The following is a 20,333-nucleotide window of genomic DNA, read 5'->3' on the forward strand; positions in this document are numbered from 1 at the left end:
ACCAAAGATCTGTGCAAATCTACTAACAAAGACAAAAAAAGAAAACACTTAAGTCATTCTGTCTCTTCTACTGCTATCTGAAAGTGCATTTAGCATGAAATAGAGCAAAATATTTTAAGCTAATTTTCTTTAAAAGCATCTTCAGATGTTTTATTTTCTTCTGAAAGAGAAGAAAACCTTGAGATGACTTTTCCTAAATTCAATGAGCTTCTGAGGTCTAGAACATGCTATAAAAGGAAAATTCCTTTCTCAGTTCTATTTTGTTCCCTCCTTTTCCAGAAGATAAAACAGTGTATAATGATTATTTATTCCTTTCTGGGTCAGGAAGAGTTAAATTTGTCTTTACACAAGCTGGCTGATGACAGCACTACATGGTGGGTAATTAATGGCTCATTAATTTCTTAGGAACAATCTTTTTCATCCTTAATCTGATTTATCAGTCTGTAACTACTATATTTTAGAGTGCTGATTCCTGTAATATCTAGGTCGTGATTTTTATTTATCTTAAAAGGGAGAAGAATACAAGAATCAAAAATGGACACTGTTTACACCTTTTTTTATGGGGCTCTGAAGGTGGTCAGATTAGAAATGCCCTGTCTCAACTTCCAGTATACTCCCTCTGGACCTTTTTAGTTTCTTACACAACTGATGACTTTGTCATTTCCCTGGGGGTGCTAGATGCCTGCTCTGCCCCAGGCCCAACCCCCACTCCACCCCTTCCCCCAAGGCTCCTGAAGGGAAACTTCCCCTTCCCCCAAGGTCCCACCCCACCCCACTTCTTCCCACCCCTGCCTCGCCTCTTTCTGACCTGTACCGCCCCCTCCCCAGAGAGCATCCTGCCCTCGCTCTGCCCCCTCCCCCAGTGCCTCCTGCATGCAGCTGAACAGCTGATTGTGGGAGGGTGGGGGATGAGCTGATCAGCAGGGCCACCAGTGGGTTCTGAGCACCCAGTATTTTTTCCCATGGGTTCCCCATCCCCAGATCACCCATGGAGTTGGTTTCAAGCCCTGGTTAAGCAGATGATGAGGCACTATCTGAGCTAATTTGGTCCACGATTATCAAGGGCATCAGAGATTACCTCTTTCTTAAATTGTAACTCTCTGGGCCAAAGGACCATATAGATTGTTATCTCTGCATGGAATGCATTGCTCAGTGGGGCCCAACTCCCTGACCGGGGTCTCTAAGAGTTTCCCCAATACAAAAAAACATTACTACTAATATTGTAAGAGGGGGCCCTTGTAAGGTTTCGCAGAGGGAGGTGAGGGAATGATACTTTTAACTGCATTTTGGCTGGGCTGGAGGAGATCAACAGGAGTTTTAGGGAGGCCAGAGAGGAGGAGATTTTAGCAGGTGAAGTGGGCATGTGTGAGAAACTAGGAGCTAGTCTACCTGTATTATTTTTATGAAAAATAAGGGTGACTTGGGTTTTCCCGTTCAGTTTTATATTGCTGTCTGCCTGAATGCATAGAATTGAATCAGAGGACTCTGCAAGGGGGTTGTTAAAGAAGTGAGCAGGAAAGGGCTACATATCTGCAAAGGAATTAAAATAACAATGGCTGGCTGCTCTAGGCTAAGTTGTTTTACCATTATAGAGGCTAACCTGAAGAAAAGACAGATTGTTTGTATGTTTTTGGTGAGCTGCCAGAGACAGCCCAGGGTGTGTCAGTGATAAAGCTGACATGCTGGGAAGACTCAGAGAGAGCATGCTGCAAGCAGTGCAGGATGTTTCTCTGAACTCAGAGATGGGGAAAAAGCCAGGCCTGCCAGAGCTATGGCTAGAGGGGTTAAGCTTAGGCAGTGAAATATCGGTGGGGGATTCTGCGTGTCCAAGTCTGCTTTGTATCTTTGGGTGGAAAAAAAATGTTTCATAGAATCATAGGGTTAGTAGGGCATGCAAGGGTAATCTAATCTAACTCCCTGCCAAGATGCAGGATTTGTCTTGTGTAAACCATCCAGCACAGATCATGTTGAAGTTATATTTGAGTCACTTTAATCAGCTACTGTTGCAGGCTCCTGAAGGGAAACTCCTGCAGTGTCCAAACCTCAGTTGGACCTGCTGAAATAATCATGATTGGTAACCAGGGAGCTGTAACTCAGCTGCTGGTCTAAGATTGAGCATTCCTCCCCAGTTGAGAAGGCCTGAAGCCTGACACCTGTAAGGGTACAGTTGGCGAGGTTCTGAGAAAGGACAGAGGTGCAGCTAGCCTGGTAACAGTGATAGCATAGGCAAGTGTTTTAGCTATCGGTGCAAAAAAAAAAGGTTGTATTTTTTAAACGTTGTCAAGACAGAAGCTGCAGGACGTGGTGTTCATCTGAGTATTTGAGTAGAAGGAGAGTACAAATATATATAGTTCTGAAATATTGTAAATACATACATTTTTAAACTCTCTTTTCGTCTGGAATTAGGGCATGTGCTCTGGGTCCTCTGTCTTGTGACTATTTCTCACCCTAAGGAAGTATTGGCTACAGACCCATCCTGGGCCACATAAAGTAACTGGGCTAGCTAGAAAGAGCTCACTATCTCCATTATGGCACAACACTTTGGAAGCATACTAAGTGCTCACTGATCTTGCAGTTGAAGAACCTCCGCAAGTGCAACTGGGATGCAGTTTGCACCTCCACATCTGTGGCAACAGTTGTACTTGAGCAATGAGTCACCCCAGGGAAGAGCGAGATGGCGGCAACACATTTTGGTCTCTGCCAGAGAGGGAAGCTTTAAATGCTAATTGGGGCTTTATCTGCTAAGATCCCTACACATGTAGGCTACCCAAGGCTTGTCACTAGCTAATGATGCGAATAAAAGGTGCCAAGTTGGCGTTAAAATAATCCTCTTTAAACAGGACTAAATTAATATGCTCTAGATACCTTTTAGTTCATGCCCATGCATCTACATGGGGAGTTACACCACAGCATTCTAGAGCGATGCTGCAGGTCACACCCCCATAATCTGAACTGCAGGGCTGTGTAAACAAGCCTATAAAGTGCCTTTTTGTGCATTAGCTACACTTTGGAAGCATACTAAGCTAAATCACCTGAGGACACTTAAGGCTTGTCTATGCTACTGCTTAAATCAATGTAACTTACATCACTCAGGGGTGTGAAAAAAACACCCCCTCTGAGCAATGTAGGTTACATTGACTTAAAGTGTTATCTATTCCACTCTACCTCAGCAGGAGACACTCTCCTGCCAACATAGCTTCCACCTCTTGTTGAGGTAGAGTAATTACATCCATGGGAGAGAGCTCTTCGGTCAATGTAGCACGTCTTCCAGATGCTGCGGGTAGTGAGGACAAGCCCTTAGTGTGCACTAAGAGGGTCCACTCAGGAAGTTAGTATAAAGTAGCTCAGGGATCGGTAACCTTTGGTATGCGACCCGGGCTGGTTTGTTTACCTGCTGTGTCCGCAGGTTCGGCCGATTGCGGCTCCCACTGGCCGCGGTTTGCTGCTCCAGGCCAATGGGGGCTGTGGGAAGCAGCGGACAGCACATTCCTTGGCCCGCGCTGCTTCCTGAAGCTCCCATTGGCCTGGAGTGGCGAACAGCGGCCAGTGGGAGCTGTGATCAGCAGAACCTGCAGATGTGGCAGTTAAAAAAAACAGGTTGCATGCCAATGGTTGCCAATCCCTGGAGTAGCTAGTGTGCTTTAAAAATCATACTTACCTTAGTGCACATGTAGAGAAGCCCTTACTTCTCATAACAGTATTTATTTGCTTAGGAAATTGTTGCTAAATATGGCTCACTTATACCACACTAACACAACAAGGGGTAGAAAAGAAGACAGAAGAAGCAATGATCACGCCATCACAAAACAGGCAGAGAAACATAGAGGACTTAATGTGGTGGAACCTGTCCCTTCTTCTTTACTGCAAAGTCTCACAATATCTGTTTATTTCCAAACTACCTGCATACCATGAGGATATTGTTATTGCTATACATTATATTGCTATATTTTTTTAAAGAAACTCCTTTTCTTTAGAATACATTATCCCATAAAATAATGTTGTGGTTGTAGGGTTTTTTTTTTGTTTTTTTTTTATGTTTTACTGTCAATTAAGGAGTTAACAGAATTTAGAGGGAAATAAAGTTTACACTCTGTGTAAACACTCTGGACCAGATTCTTTGCTGTATCCAGCATCCACTGTTCAGTGAAGTGGAGTAAAAATGGGGGCCCTGGGTATACGTTAGAGATGCTCTATTTACTGAATGTGTGCCAGCTGGCAATGATACTATTGACCTCCTAGGGATTGTTGAAGCACAATACAATCAGGCTATTCCCGTTTCTCACCCTCCACATTCCATCTTCATCCTGTGGCTGTGGGAACTGTGATGTAGGAGTAAGCATCACTGACTCTGCACCCAGTGGAGACATTCCTCCTTCCCCCCACCTCCATGCCAGGGGACTCCCCACAGGAAGGCTTGGGAGCCAGTTTCCATTCCCTTTGTAACATCTGAGTGATGCTGAGTTATTGGAAAGGTAGAGAATCTTTCATATTAGCAGCATTAATTATTGTAAAACAGCAGCAATAGTCTGTAATCAGTTATCTCCTTTTACTGAACCCTTTTGCTTTATGGAAAAAAAACCCATAAAAATCATGAACTCAATCCCAGTGCTGGGCTACATAGAAGAGCGTGCAAGCTTTCTAAGATCAATGCTATGCAGTGATATGCAAAGTTCCTCTTGGATTTCCAAATTCCTCGAATGCTTCTGATCCCATTCTGCTTCCTGAAACATCTCTGGCTGAAAAGCTTGACCATACCACTCTCACCCTAAACACTAATGCCCATAGGTGCTGGAACTAGGGTGAGAAGGGGGTGCTGCCGCACCCCCTGGTTTGCAGCAGTTTCCATAATATGCCGAGTTTACAATTTGTCTCAATAGCTTTCAGTGCCCCCACTATACAAATTGTTTCAGAACCCCTGCTAAAGGCCTCATTCAGCTCTAACTTTCAGTGCTTTTCACCAATATAAATCAATAACTTCAGTGGATTTACTCGTAATTTACAATGAGACACAGAATCCGGTCCATAATAGGTCATGGAGATCTCCCAGACCCAAAGAATGTGTAGAAAATAATCTAACTTCATAGCCGACAAATATTCATTCATACAGGTCACATGTTGATACAATTGTAGATTATATTATTGAACATAATAATATTTTGTGATTTCTTAATTCCAATAAATATACATTAGGTGCAAATTTGCTTGGATTTTTTTTGTTTATTTTCCCATCATTATAACACACTAATATGGGTGTGATTTAATTTTACTACATCAAATAATCATTAGCTTGATACTGGAAGCTGTGCACTGGGTATCTGGCTGCTTCCCCATCTCACTCTTCAGACTTTTTCTTCCAAATTCATTGCAGCTTTATTTTCTAAGGAGGACCCTATGAAAATGCCTACTATAATTGAGAAAAAGATTAGTTACCACCTGTGACTCAGTGAGCGTAGGGCAGCTCTCACTGGAAATGCCAAGGTCAGGGCAGGCTGCAAAAAGGAGAGCAGTGGGTAACACTGAACTTAAACTCCCCAACCAGTCACAAACAGGTGAAGCAAAAGAAGAAATCATACAGACTCCTTATTGCATTCCAGTTCTCTGGCTCCCAATCAGCACCTAGGTCCAGTACAGTGAGAAGTTATTTTAAAATTCTGCTCTCATATACAAAATGTTCTTCTGACCCCAAAGGGTCAGCCATGTTACCAGATCAATATGAGTTTGGATCTTATCCAAAATACCACACTGCCAGGCCAATCCTTTAGCATCTAAAACTAAAGACTTATTATAAACAAAAAAGAAAGAATAAGGAGAGACTTGTAAATGGTAAAGCAGTCACATATATACAAAGACTTGAAAGTCCAAATATCAGGTTCTTAGCCGTATTGGTGAGTTTGCTGGTTTGAAATTCCCTCTGGAATACATCCACAGCTTGGATTGGTCCTTTGTTCAGAGCTTCAGTTTGTAGCAAAGTTCCTCCAGCGATAAGCAGCAGGATTGAAGACAAAATCGAGAAGATGCAGGTGCCTTTTATAGTCTTTTGCCACATGGCCTGTGCTTCCTTTGTTCTAGACACAAGCTGCTCAGCACCTGGCCTGGAAGTCTTAGAGTTCTATCCATAAGCATGTCCCTGCCTGCCTTGCTGGGTCATAAGATGTATCCCTGACCCTTTCAATGAGTTCACTGTACAGTTGATGTCCCTTGATGGGCCACCAAACAGAGCTGATGCCAATCTTCTGAGAGTATCACTCAGATTCACAACACACGTTTGAAATACAGATATATACTACATATATATAACTCATAATACAAGGTGATACAAACATAAACAAGATTATCATATCTGGCAAATTATAACACAACATATCTGACAGAACTCACTACCGTTTTACAATATTGGTATTCATAATATCCTAAGGTGTCCCCCAGATTCCATACAGTGTCACACCACCCCAGTACAGTAAATGTGAACATGAGTGGCGGGTGGAGCCCCCCCTTTGGGGAGACTAGCCCCCGCCTCTGCCCCTTTCACCTGCAACCCCCTTCCCCCGTGGCCAGATCCCCGAGACCCCCAACCCACGGCAGGAGCCCTGAGATCCCCTGCCCTTCCTCAGGCAAAGGGGCTCCAAGTCCCCCCTCCCCCGCAGCCCTGGGCCAGCTGGAGCTGCACAGCAGGAAAAGCTCTTTTTTTCTTCTCTTCCAGGAGAAGAACATGAGCGTTTGATATTCTGGAGTTGTCCAGGGAGATTACTGATGAACCCAGGAAGCTGAATAGCCAATACTGCCTCCTCAGCCACCCCAGAACCTGTATGAGGCATAATAATAAGCAAAAAGTTCCCCCACCAAACCCACAACTGGCAGCTGGCAGCCACAGCTGTGCCAGGGCAGGTTTAGCCTACCCTGACATATTATACCTGCCACCCTTGAGTGTGAAGTATAAATGTGAGGAAGGGACTGGAAGTGTGGAATACTTTCAGCTTTCCCACCCCACTGCCATATTATCAATCCCAAGAGATCAAAAATCATGAGTTCAACCACCAAAAAATCATGACATTGGACCCCTCATATAAGCCTAGCCAATCATGTTTTTAGTCTATCTTTTGGCTTTTTAACTTCCCTCTACTCCTCTGCCAGTGAGAAGCAGCAAAGGTGGCACAAGTGGCAAGCAGAGACAAAGACAGCAGTGACAGCAGTGATGGCAACAGAAGGGGGGGGCACTGATTGACCCACTCCCCACGGGGTGCAAATTGGACCCACTTACATGCACTCTTTGGACAGCAAACCGAGTGGAGTGTGGGAAAGGGAAAGGGGAGTGGTGTGTTAAAGCACCATTTGTTTGTCATACTTTCATGCTTCAAGATGCGAAACTGAGGTAAAGGATACTGCTCTGCATTCTGTGGGGCAGGTATTTACTTATGGCTTCCAGGCTTCTGAATCTTTGTTGCAGATTTACCAAATTAATGCTGAGCTGCCTTTCCTTTTAATAAAGGGTGTTCTTTTGTTATACAGAGACTCAGTGCGTGCAAATGGGGAAGTATTGTCTCTTACAGGTGTTCAGGGGTTTGTTTTTCGCTCACCAAGAAATTTGGGTGGGGGCTCAAACCAGCTCTATTTTCTAACATTAAGAGGATATTGAGCCCAACCTTTGTTGCTGCAAACATCATCTGAAGATGGGTTTTATATATAAACATAAGATAACAAATATAGGAATTGTCATACCAGGGCAGATCAATGGCCCATTTAGTCTTATGCCTTTTCTCTGACATTGGTCAATGTTGGATGCTTCAGAAGAAGGCATAAAAACTCATAATCTACCTAGCTATGTAATATAACACCATGGAAGGAAATTGCTTGTGGATCACAGCTGGTGATCAGCTTATGCCCTAAAGCATGAAGATTGATAGACCTTGTAATTTTATCCTAGTCCGTGTAACTGCAGATGTTATTTGTTATTATTTATAACCACAGTTATTTATGCTTTCAGCAGCAAGTCTAGAGTGTTTCAGTGAGAAGCTTAAACACTTCATCCGACCCCCTCTACTTAGAGCTATTATGAAAATCTTGTCCATTTTTAATCACTTTTTTGTGTTACAAATTATAAACCAAAATGGGGAGGGGGTGGGGAGGAAGCATAGCAATAGCATTTGTCCAAATGTAGTTTATCTGAATGAGGTGTTCAATGTTTTTCTGACAGATTACTTTGCCAGGGTATTAACCTGCTGCATCACAAGGCATGCAAAATAATTTCTGTGCCTATCTAGCTCTTTTCTCTTCCATCAGCTTTTCAGTTTCTTAAATATTGCACTGCAAATTTAAGATCATACACAGATATGAAAGGGAACAATAAATAGCAATAGCCTGAACTGTTTTGCATTAGGAATAGTGGTAACAAAATGATATCCCCTTCTTTCCTATGCACTATTGTAGCAAATGCTAAATTATGCCCATTTACTAAGGCTATGTGTACATTGGAAACACTGCAGTAGCATAGCTGTGCTGCTGTACTACATACATTTACTACAGTGACAGAAAAGATTCTTCCATGACTACAGCAAATTCACTTCTCCAAGAGGCAGCAGCTAGGTCGATGGAAGAATTCTTCCATCGACCTAGTGGTGTTTACATCAGAGTTTAGGTCAGCTTATTTACAATCACACAGGCTGTGAAATTTTTCACAACTGTGAAGGATGTAATTAAGCTGACCTAACTTTGTACTTTACACCCAAGGTTCCTGTTGGGGTACAGCCCAGCTCAGTTAGTTTCATCCTATTTTTCTTTTGCCACTTCTTGGGGGCTCCCACTACAGGGGGAGCCAACTGCACACAAGGAGGGTCTCTGGACCTTTTCACTCACCCGCTAGCATACCTCCCCCTTTTGGGGGTGAGGGAAGAGGGGGCCTTGACTCCTAGCCAGCACTACCACCAAGCCCCCCTCCTCCTGGCTAGTGTTACTGCATTTACCCCAGGGGGTTAAATATGACAATCCTATCTAGTAAGGAGATATTCACAAGATGCCCACTATTAATTTTTTGGATTTGCAGTCTAAATCAGCAAGTTCCTGCCACAAGGAGGCGCAAACATCAGGTTGGTTGCCTCCACCCCACCCTTCATGAGCTATCTAGAAGTTAATCCAGCCCAATACTGAGATAATCCAGGAACAAATCGGGACCTATATCAGAGAGGTGTACTCTGTCCTCCTGATAAAAATCAGCCCAGGGAGTGCAGCTGAACAGCAGAGCAATATCTTGTCCATTTGGCCTTTCTCCAGGTCCTATCCACTTTTTTTGTGGGTGTACTGCAGTCTGCCAGAGGCTGCAGGCTAGTATCTCCAACCATACTATCCCATCACTGGTAAAAATGTCCACCAGCAGTCCAATATCCCACTTAGACTTTCATATCTGTTGGGCCCAGTGGCATGTTCCTGGGTTGTTCACCCATAAGTGGATAACAATGATGTCTAGAGTGTCCCATGGGGCATTAGCCTATGCAAAACAGGCATGAGCTAGTCCCAGCGCATGCCTTGTCTGCTGTGCCAAAAAAAAAAAAAGTTACATCCAGTGAGGCCAACTGCAAACACCTTGTTGAATTACACTCTCTTGTAAGCCGAGTGCACAAAGGTGTGCCCACAAATCCATATCCCCAGCCATAGGCTTGCTCCAATACATTCTATATGATAGACATGGGGAAGGAAGCAGACATGGTTAAAGCCTGTGGTGCTTATGGCCCACCACCTGCATCTGCCTCTCTTCAAACAGCCACATGTAGGATGTAAAGGCCGTGCATCACCCAAGCCCTTTAGCCTAGACTTCTGATTCGTCCCCCTCCCTCCCCAATCCAACTGTGTAGCTATCATTGTGGTCCTTATACAGAACAAATGGGAGCCATACTGTCATGGCAACCTCTTCCTATACACTCCCACAAACTGGAATTTAGTTTGCAGGAACAGTGCTACCTCCCAGGGAGGTCCGCAGTGCCCATACAGGACACAGGTCTCTCTCATCAGAGCAGCTCAGCTTGTGAAAAGCTGCTGTGCCCCATGCTAGGAAGGGACATCTGTCTTCCACAAGGCAGGGGGAGAGACATGAGATAGAATAAGCCCTGATGTCCTGCTTTTAAATAATTCCATCAAAAGTTGAGTTAAGTGTATTCCAGTTCCTGTCAGGGTGGACAGGATGGACAGAGGAGACAGAAAAAAAAACTCTGTTCATAGCACAATGTGCACTTATCACAGAGTGTGAACCATTTGGGGCAAGTAGGATTCCATCCCAGGGGTGACTCTGCTTATCTCAGAACCTGATCTGCTCTCCCCATGCCCACCTGTTCATCCAGTTCATCCAATGAGAGACTGGTGCACTTACACTGTAGCCAGTCTGTGGGTTCCTGAAAGACCCCGCTGACTGTAAGAATTCTTCACTGGCATTGGCTGGTGTGCTTGGGCAGGACTGATATGAAGGACAGGGGTATACCCCTTGAAAGCCATTTGAAGGATAGTATAATAATCAGACAGTGGGTGGAGAGTGGGGTTAAACTCCCACCTACACCAATGCCTTTCAGTCCCAGTCAGAACATGGATCTCAGGGGAGATGCCTTCAGATTCTCCTATTTAACAGACCAGCCTGCAACCTTGCAGAGCTGAAGACTGCATTATGTTTGAGGACATGGTTCAGTCTCATGAGGCCTGAGAGACAGAGGTACATCCATGGTTGCCACATTTATCCATATCCCCAGCATGGCAGAGATTCTAAGTGGGGGTTAGTGGGGAATGTCTCTGCTGAGACATTACACAGCCAAAATAAGCTAGCAACCAGATCAGTTCTGCACAGCCTCATGTACAAGCCCCTGCCTGCATCTCACGCCACTGTTTGCCCAGTTTATGGATAGAACAGATTTTTACTGGTGTTGCTCTGGATTTGAGGGGTGTGTATACCCCAGAATATGATTAAGCTAATTGCAATCATATTATATGCACTCAGCCACTATGAATTAATTAAATAGAGCACCACATAGTTACGGGTTACTTTGAAGACAGGTTTTCAGAAGCAAGATCAAAACTAGCTATAGTTTCTGCTAATGAGAATGGGAGGAGGGGAAAGACAAGTCAACAACTGAGACTGAAAGAAGATAAGTGGGTGGAAGACCTTGAGACTGAACACCTCTGATATTAGAAGTTTATTGAAAGTTAGGAAAACTGATGATTTTGTAGGGGTCATTATGACCTATGTGTTTTGCAAAAGTTAGTGATAAAAAATTAGATAATATAGTGTACTTTGGAGCAGTCTTCTAACTTGGCGGGAGAAACTGGCCACTGCGAACTGGCTGTTAATTACTCAATATCTTTCCTGATGTTAGGTAAATATCTGGGATGTTCTAAACCTATTGCTTATGTTTGTGTGTGCTTAAATCTAATAAACTGCCATGTTAGACAAGAGCATGCTTACTTGCATTTAATCTTTGATCAGACAGAATTGCTGTTTTCCTATTGATTTATTCTTGACACCGCTTGGAGTGAAATAGTTATGTTAACCCTGTTGGGGGTCCTAAAACCCCCAGGTAACACAAACACCTTTCCCTAATTTTCTATTCACTCCCCCATTGTGTTGGCTCCCCTTGGGAGAGGTAGGGATCAGCAAGGTGTAGGAATACTAATTTGCCTAGGTAACAAGACTCTCAATTGAGTCTAAATGAGTTATTTTATTATACCATGAAGAGAGGAAGGGTTAAATGGTGCCTAGGACTCTTAAACAGGGCCCCCCCCACCAGGTACAAGTACCGTCCCCACCCTCTCTCCGCTAATTGGGAGAGCTAGTTTGGAACCCATGTCCCCTGCCTAGAGAGTGTCGTTCAGTTGAGGGTGAGTCCCTCCATTGGGGCATGCCAGGTACAGTTATGCTGCCCTCAGTTCACACAACAAGGATAACAACCCTTTTTTACTCCTGCCCCAATAACAAGGATACTGGGGATCCAACACCAGCCACAAGTGATCATTTGGGTAAGCAATCCCATTATGCTGAGGACCATGAAAACGAGATCAGCTTCTGAAGTCTTTTTCTAAGCTCACCACTAGATGTCAGAGGAAAGCTCATCCAGACTCTGTTTACATCATTTGCAACTCTCTGCTCATTTTATTAGTTTTACCTGGATTCTGGAGTAGTGTCAGTGATTGTTTCATATCAGTTCTATGAAAATAAGGTCAGAGCAGAGCTGGCAAGGAATTGTTCCATTAAACATTTTTTTCTTCATCAAATGCTGATTTGTCAAAAACAAAGCTTTTGACAGGATTGGGCCAGTTTTGACAATTTTCCTGTTTTGAATTTTAAAGAGTTTCAAAATTGTCAGCTTCCCATTTCAACATTTTCTAGATGACGAGTTCCATTTTTTGGTTCAGAACAACTTTTCATTCCAAAATGTAGGTTAAGTTATGGCTTTTGTGTAAATAAAAATGGTCAAAAATGAAATGAAATACTTTGATTTTATCCAAATGAAAGTTTTGATTTTATATTTATATAGGAGGATGGGAAAGCTATTTCCTGACCAGCTCTAGTCAGGAGTCTGGTGGTAAAAATGGGCTGTCAATTACCCATATTGTTGGACAAGAGCTGATCAGTCAATACTGGCACAGAAAGGAAATGTATACAAAATTCCACTTTGAGTCCTTACCCATTTGACTGCACATACTTCAGTGAATACCCTGATTTTGTATGCTGTTCCTGGTTATCTACAAAGAGCAAAAGGGGCATTAGATCATGATGAAATGTGTCTTCATAGAATACTAAGCATTTTGAGTACTACTGACCTTGAAAGAAATCAACCAAAAGCTCAATCGTTTTCTCATATAAAGAGCAAAGCTGTTGCTAAAATTATCGATTGCAGGCGGGATACCATTTGCATATTCCCAGCAGTCATGCAAGAACCTATTTGTTAATTTTTAATCATAAACTTAATGGATAAAGTAAATAAGAGTAAGAGGGAAGCTCAGGAATTCTAGGTGATGTTGACATATGGTGAAGTACTGTAGCATCATCTTGCAGGAGAAGATATGGCAGGCGGAACAGAACAGGGATAAAGGAATACATGTATCTGAAAGGATTCCATGCCTTCAAGCAGCCCATAGCCAGCCAAAGAAAAGAATTTGGCTGAAATCCTGGCCCAATTAAATCAATGGAAAAACTCTTATTGACTTCCATGGGACCTGGTTTATACCTTGTGTGCACATAGAGTGTGGAGTTGTTTAGGGGAACAAATCTTGTGCTCATAACCATCATTTCCAGTATGGAGAGTCAGGATGGTACAAGAAACTGGCCAAGCCATTCTGTTTTTCTTGATAATTACATATATTTGAATATACTTAACCTGGCATTTAAAATCATGTTTTAATTAAATAAAATAACTTAAATATAGAGTAGACCCCAATGTGAATCATGCCCATGTTCCCTGGACTCATGGATGGCTATTTCCATGTGCTTTTTGTAGTTGTTGACTCTGTAGCTTTGGGTACCCAGTTGCCATTTAGAAGGTTATAGTAGGGATTTTTTTTTATCTTGAAACTTCAAAGAACTCTAATCTGTTTTGCTGAGATTTACTTGGCCTAGCAGATAGCCTGCAGTGCTTTGTTTTTCAGAAATATACTTCTAAAGACCCTGCAATCTCTCTACTCTATCAAAATAATTATTTCAATTTTGCTTTCAATCTCACAATCCAACTCTCACATTCTTTGCTGTCAAACGTTTCACTTAGCATAGAGTTTGCAGTTATTATCACTGTTCCTTTAAAACAAAAAAGCCAGGCTGACATTTCCTCAAGCAGAAGGGCAGTCTGATTACTGATCAGTACATAGCCCAGTACAAAATGTGCTGCCAGTACTGACTTTCTGATTTGCCTTCCCCTATTTCTTCTTTAACAATCTGGATACTTATGTATGTGCAAAGAGACTGGCTCATAGGTGGTCAGGCCTAGTGGTCAGAGTCCAAATCCCAGAGCTTAACGTCAAGACAAAGTCAGTGCCAGGGGTCAGAGCCGAAGGTCAAAACCAAAGTCAGAGTCTGAACGCCAGAGCCACAGATCAGGACAGAGCTGGAGCCAGGAATCAGAGCCAAGGGTCAGAGCTGGGTAATCTGGAGTCAGAGATAGGGTTGCCAATTTTGGTTGGACATATTCCTGGAGTTTCATCACATGATATAATCTTTAATTAAAGATTAATCTTTAATTTCAGGATACTCCAGGACAATTCTTGAGGGTTGGAAACCCTAGCTCAGAGAAGACAAGAGCAGGGATGGTTCCAAGGCAAGAGCAGGGCTGGAATGAGGCAGGACACAGGGCAGGAGCAGGACTTTCAGTGAGGCAGGCACAAGGATGCTGATAACACACAGGCATGTGCATTGAACAACCACTGATCCTCTGCAGTGGCTAGGCTTAATAGCAAGCCACCTGACAGCCGTATCCAATCAGTTGGTTCTTCTGTGTCCCAGCTGTGCTCCTTGGCTGTCTGATGACTGGGCAGGCACAACTGCAGGCTCTCATCCAACAGTATGAGAAGAAACTGGCATATGCCAATCACTTTCCATTATTTAAAATAGTTAGAGGCAAGGAATGTAGGATAATAAGTGCCATCCATAGGTTGGAAGGTATAGCACTTACACTCTTAAATGAGGACTGAATTATCTTGGCACTTTTTGGCAAATGTCTACTATGAGAGTGAAATTATATGTCAAAGAGCTTTTGCTACCTCTGGTGCAATGGTTGGTTACTTTTAGAAGCAAACCAAAGACTAAGCCTGAATATGCACATTTAAAAACAACTTCATTTGTAACCATTTTAAGAGCTATGAATATAATGCAATCGAATGTGCAGCATTTAGCATTTGGGGCACAATGGAGGGAAAAATAATGAGGTCAAAGCACATTACTGTGTATTGGTCTGGGACAAGATAATTAGAAAAGATGCTGCCACCCATTCCCTTTTCTTTGGGCTGTTTAATGAGAGTGTAAGAATGTGGGGAAGGAGGAGACTCAAGAAACGTACTCATTCTGTGCCCGAGGCTCAGACTGCTTCTCTACCAATTTTGCCCATTGGAATGCGTATTGCAAATATTGGCAGAACAGTATACATAATCATGTTATGGAAAAAAAATGAACTAATAAACGATGTAAAAAAAGCGCCTGACTTGACATTAGAAATGTTCACAGCCTACCAGCTTCCAGACATTTCACAGCTAGACATTAAAACCAAAACCTCTCACGCAGTGTGAGTGGCAATTAGTGGAGCAATAGATTTGTTTTTTATTTATTACTAAATGACTTGTGCAATGTAAACTTTCTTTTGAAAAGACAAAAAACAGAGCAAAAAAAAGTACTGTACAAGTGTTATATATATATGGGTTTCAGAATCAAAAGCAGTGGTAACTTTACTTTTTCTCTCCAGGAGGTGTCAGGAATAAATCAGTGGGGACATAGCTTCTCTACCTGATGCATGATTGATACAAACCAGAATGTTTTTACCTAAAACTACTTTTTATGACATCTCAAGTGCACACACACACATATCTATATTATAGCAATCGGGTTTGAGCATTTCAAGACATAATTACCAAAGTCTGAAATGGTTTCAATAAGTGACAGTCGGTCGTCGATGGCCAGTTGCCTTCCCACTAGGGAGTTTGGGGTGTCAGATCCTTGCCCGACGAAAAGCTTCCTCGGGCTGCTCCAAAGTGTATCCTTTTGCCTAATATTTTATAGCTAACTTCAACAAAGCACATAACTCATAGTGACTCAAAGGGGGTCACCATTATAACCCCTACTGTGTCACCAATACTCCTAATATCTACTCGGTATCTTTTATTATTAAATCATTTCTAGTATTTCTAGTAATAACAACAATAAAACTTGTATGTCAGGGCACTTAACCAAGGTCAACTGTCCGAACATTCCCTCCATTCTCATGGAACATTAACTCCCTGTCCAATCCTCCCATTCTGATTAGCAAACTGTAAACAGGCAGATGCATAGCCTTGCCTCTGAGGGCCTAAGATTATTCCTAACTATGTGTTATTTGTTTTTTAGCCAGAAGTGGACACTATTGCAGTACTGTCAAGTCCTGAGCTTACATGAGGAATGGCAAATTCGGGGGTTACAGAAGCACACGCTGCTTTGAAGAATGTTTGTGTTTTCAAACTGTGTGGTCTTTGGAAGTGGGACTGTCATTTATTATGTGTTTGTAAATTGCCCAATACTATGAGGACCAACCTGGTTAAATAATAATAAAAGACATATGGAAATAAAGTGGTGTCCACCTTCTTAAATGACATATTGCATTTCTTCCAAAACTAGCTCTAAATCTGAACAGAAAAGGTTTAGGCCCTGCAAAGTCTTATAAACTTGCTTAACTTTGACTTCACTGGAACTATTCATACAGGTAATGGGACTAGTTACATGCATAAAACTGACCATCTGGAGAAGTACCCTGCAAGGGCCTGCACAGGTTGTGACTTCTGTCATGGGAGGACAAGTAAGGGTTGCCTCTTGGTAATCCTACCTTATATGTAAGTGTTTAGGGAGGAAGTGAAAAAGGTGTATAGCTGGAGAACTCTTGGATTTTACCTCTAGTCACTAGCCAAAGTAGTAGTTTGGGCAAACAGAAGTAGGTGGTAATAAGCTGGTTCATGAAAAAAACATGAAATGACTTATTCCACCCCACAAAGTAAGGTAGGAGCAGTGGAGGAATTGTGACTCTAAATCACAAATCATTTCCTGGTCTGCTCTGTCCAGAACAGTTATGCAGTGTTTTCCCCAGGAATTGAAATTAGGGGTTGTGTTCGAATTTACAGGGAGGGGGCGGTCAGGGCTGATGAGGTATGAGACCATGAGGGAAAAGGAGGGCTGTATGACACCACAGTAAAAACTGAAAAATATTTCATGGCCATTTTATTAGATTTAACTCCTGTTTTAAAATCATTACACAAAGTAAAGTTGTCTACTCAAGCCTTCTGTGAAGCACAACATCTACATCCTTCTTGGTTTCTTGTTATAATTTTGCAGAACTCTGTTAATGAATTTCTTGAATGCAATGCGTTCATCTTTGGTGGCTTCTCATGTGTCCGATACTTCCATTCCTTCAATTGATATGCTCATTAGTTCATTCACATGATCAGGCAGAAGGCAACTTCTTTCAGAACACAAAATTCTATTTAATAATGAAAAAGAACACACAACTGTAGCTGTTGTGACTGGGAGTAGCAAGAGATGAATTCCTACTTCTTTCATCCCAGGAAACATAGCTCAAAGATCAGGTCGAGCCACTAGTGATGATAAAAAAGAAATTGAAGTAAAATCTTCATTCATTCATCGTATGATATTCCACTCTGTGTTCAAATTCTCTATTCTGTCCTGAGCACATGGCAGCCCTATTGCTGGTAGTGCCTCACTCCATGCAACTGTCAGTGTTTTATAGGACAGGGATATGTAAAGTTACATAGAGGCTGAGTAGAATCTAGAAGTCACTGTTGTGAATCAAGAATCAAGTCTGTGTACTTTTTCAGTTGCCTTAACAAACACTTCTTGTCCTCTTCACTTAAGGATTCAATATAAATGCCTTCATTAGTCAACTTCTGTACTGAAGTCTTTACTTCTTCCAGTACTTTTTCAAAGGATAGCTCTCTTATCCAAAAGTAGCTTCTATTTCTGGACAAAGATCTACTACTGCTGTAGTAGATGCCTGAATGGCATTGTTTTATGACCCAAGTGGTTTCAACAGTAGACTTAAAAGAGAGAGAGTAGCAATAGTCTTCTCTGGACATAGTAGCAAAAGTAATCCACCAGCCTCACTACTTAGATCCATCCCATCTTGATAGATATTTCCCAAAGCCAGTAATAATGGCTGGAGTAATTTTAAGACAAGAGCCATTGATCGCTCATGAGAAAGCCAGAGGGTTTTCCCAGGTTGGACTAATTTAAACTTCAGTCCCAATGTATCTTCTATAGTTTCCAAGGTATTCAGTCTTTTTGGATTCTTGCTGAAAAAAGAACATAATGAAGACATTAAATTTATAGATTTTTAATGTCTTTTGAAGAGTCTACAGCTCATACTAGTGCTATTTGGAGTAGATGGCCTCTGCAGTGTGTACAGGAGAGATTAGGATTACACTTTTCTCTGAGCAAAGCTTGAACTCCACCATGTCTTCTAGAGAAGTTTTCAGCTCCATCAAATGCACAAGCAACCATCTGTTTTGGGTCCAATTGACAAGCATTTAACTCTTCTAAGATGTGGGTTGTCATAGATGCAGCCAATGTGTTTTATAACTTGAACATCTAGAAATGCATCTACTGGCCTACCACTGACATCAAGATAACGTCCACAATGACTTAATACTTGATGCCCATTTTCATCGGTGCATTCATCAACCATGTATGCAAATTTTTTGAATGTGCTGAGAGAGTTCTTCACTTTTTCAACTGTTGAGTCTTTCACTGTTACACCACATGCTTCTAGCTAGTCACTTGAGTTTCTTGCAGATAGATAGCGAGCATTTGCTGGTCTTGTTCAGAACCAGTGTTCAATTTCAGGATGAGCAAGTGACAATGCACTTAGCATTGGCCTCCAGTTTGTAGTGTATGATATCTCTTGCTTAAATAGAAAGTATGATGCCACAGCCATGTTTGTTTGCATGAATGCTGTTGTGTCTCCAGCATTCTTAACAGCCTCATTAACACTCATGGTTGTTGTCTTTGGTGAGTGGAGATTCAGATTTCAGAGGTGCTTTCACATGAGTTAACCTCCAGCTACTCATTGTTCGCTCTGGCCACGGTTGTTCATTGTGCCATTGTTCACTCCATTTGTCTGTTGCCAATGGCCCTGCACTATCACCTTCTGCTGCCACCTGCCACTGTGACCTCTGCGAGTTGGTCTCCTGAGGTTCCGCTCAGCTCTCAGTGATTTCAGCTGAGCTCTCAGTGGGGGAACCTTGCTGCTAGTGCAGACTGGGTTGTCTCTTCCACAGAAACACTGTCCCACAGCAGATCTAAGCACTTAGATTTGATTATCAGTGATTTCAGCTGCAGTGTCACTTAACAAAACAAGAAACTAACATGGAGCCTAATCAGCTCTGTCTTTAAACAGTGGAGAAGGGCTAGTCAAATAGTACTTGTGACTCAGGCAGACCATCAAGCAAAACACATGTCCTCAACCTCTCTCTTGATTCTCAATGTGCACAGGCTAAGTACAGTTCTACTGCTCTTTACTCATACAATAAGAATAACAACATTTCATACCTCCCCTTCCCCCCTGACACACACCACATTCAAGTGATTTGTAACTCAACTCCAGCCAAAATCTATCACTTGGGCAACACAGCTCTGTTTGCTGTATACCTAGGTAGATTAGGTGTGAAGGTAAGTACAATCTGGTCCTGAAGCCTTTCCCCCCAGCCACCATCTCATCACTAGCTGTCAGGGAGAGCTCATTAATTATAATTTGAAATTATTAGGTTGGCCACCATCACCAAAATGAATGCACTGACATTGTCATAAAAAACAACAGCTCTATAAGGAAGCTTGTCCATGTTCCTACTTTTCAAATCTATTATACTTTTTCAGATACATGTATTTTATCATACACTTTATATGTTTTTAAAGTGTGTATTAATGTTTCAATTTCAATTCAAATGTCCAAACAATCGCTAAATTGGCAACACTGTATGTAACTAGTTCACAAAAGTGGGTGGGTGTTGGGAAAATTCAGGGGAGGGTGTAGGGAAATCCCTGCAGCTATGCACAGCTTCTTACTCAGGGTAGATCGTAAAGTTAGTCAAGCCTACGGGGAATAGCTCTGATGTTTTCATTCATTAATGTTCCAGCACTATAACTTAATAGACTTCAATAGAGTTATTCCTGAGTTAAACAAATGAAGTGTTAATGAGAGGAGAACCAGGACCAATAGCTCCACAGCTGTAGTAACAACCCCAATTATAAACTAGTTCATATATGTTTTCTAACATCTTTAGGTCTCTGACGTACCTCTGTAGTCTCATTATAGTGACCAGTGTGACCTTTCTAGTTTTAAAAATTCAAATTATTGCTGCTCTGCTATGGCAGTTTTTTTCTGCATTTAAAAACACAGACTTCTTTGCCTGAAGCTGTACTGCTACTGTGCACACATGCACACACACACACAAAGAAACATGTTTATATTGTTTCTTAAAAGTGTTTGCATACATGCTTCTTTATTTTCAGTTTAATATTTATTGCACCATGCAGGTGGTGTGAAAAACCCCTTAAAGGAACATTAGCAGACATCAAATGTTTTAATGAGCAATTGGAAAACCTTTACAGGTTATTTACCAGGAAAATA

This window comes from Mauremys reevesii, linkage group 1 (assembly GCF_016161935.1).
Source record: "Mauremys reevesii isolate NIE-2019 linkage group 1, ASM1616193v1, whole genome shotgun sequence".
Classification (NCBI taxonomy): domain Eukaryota; kingdom Metazoa; phylum Chordata; order Testudines; family Geoemydidae; genus Mauremys; species Mauremys reevesii.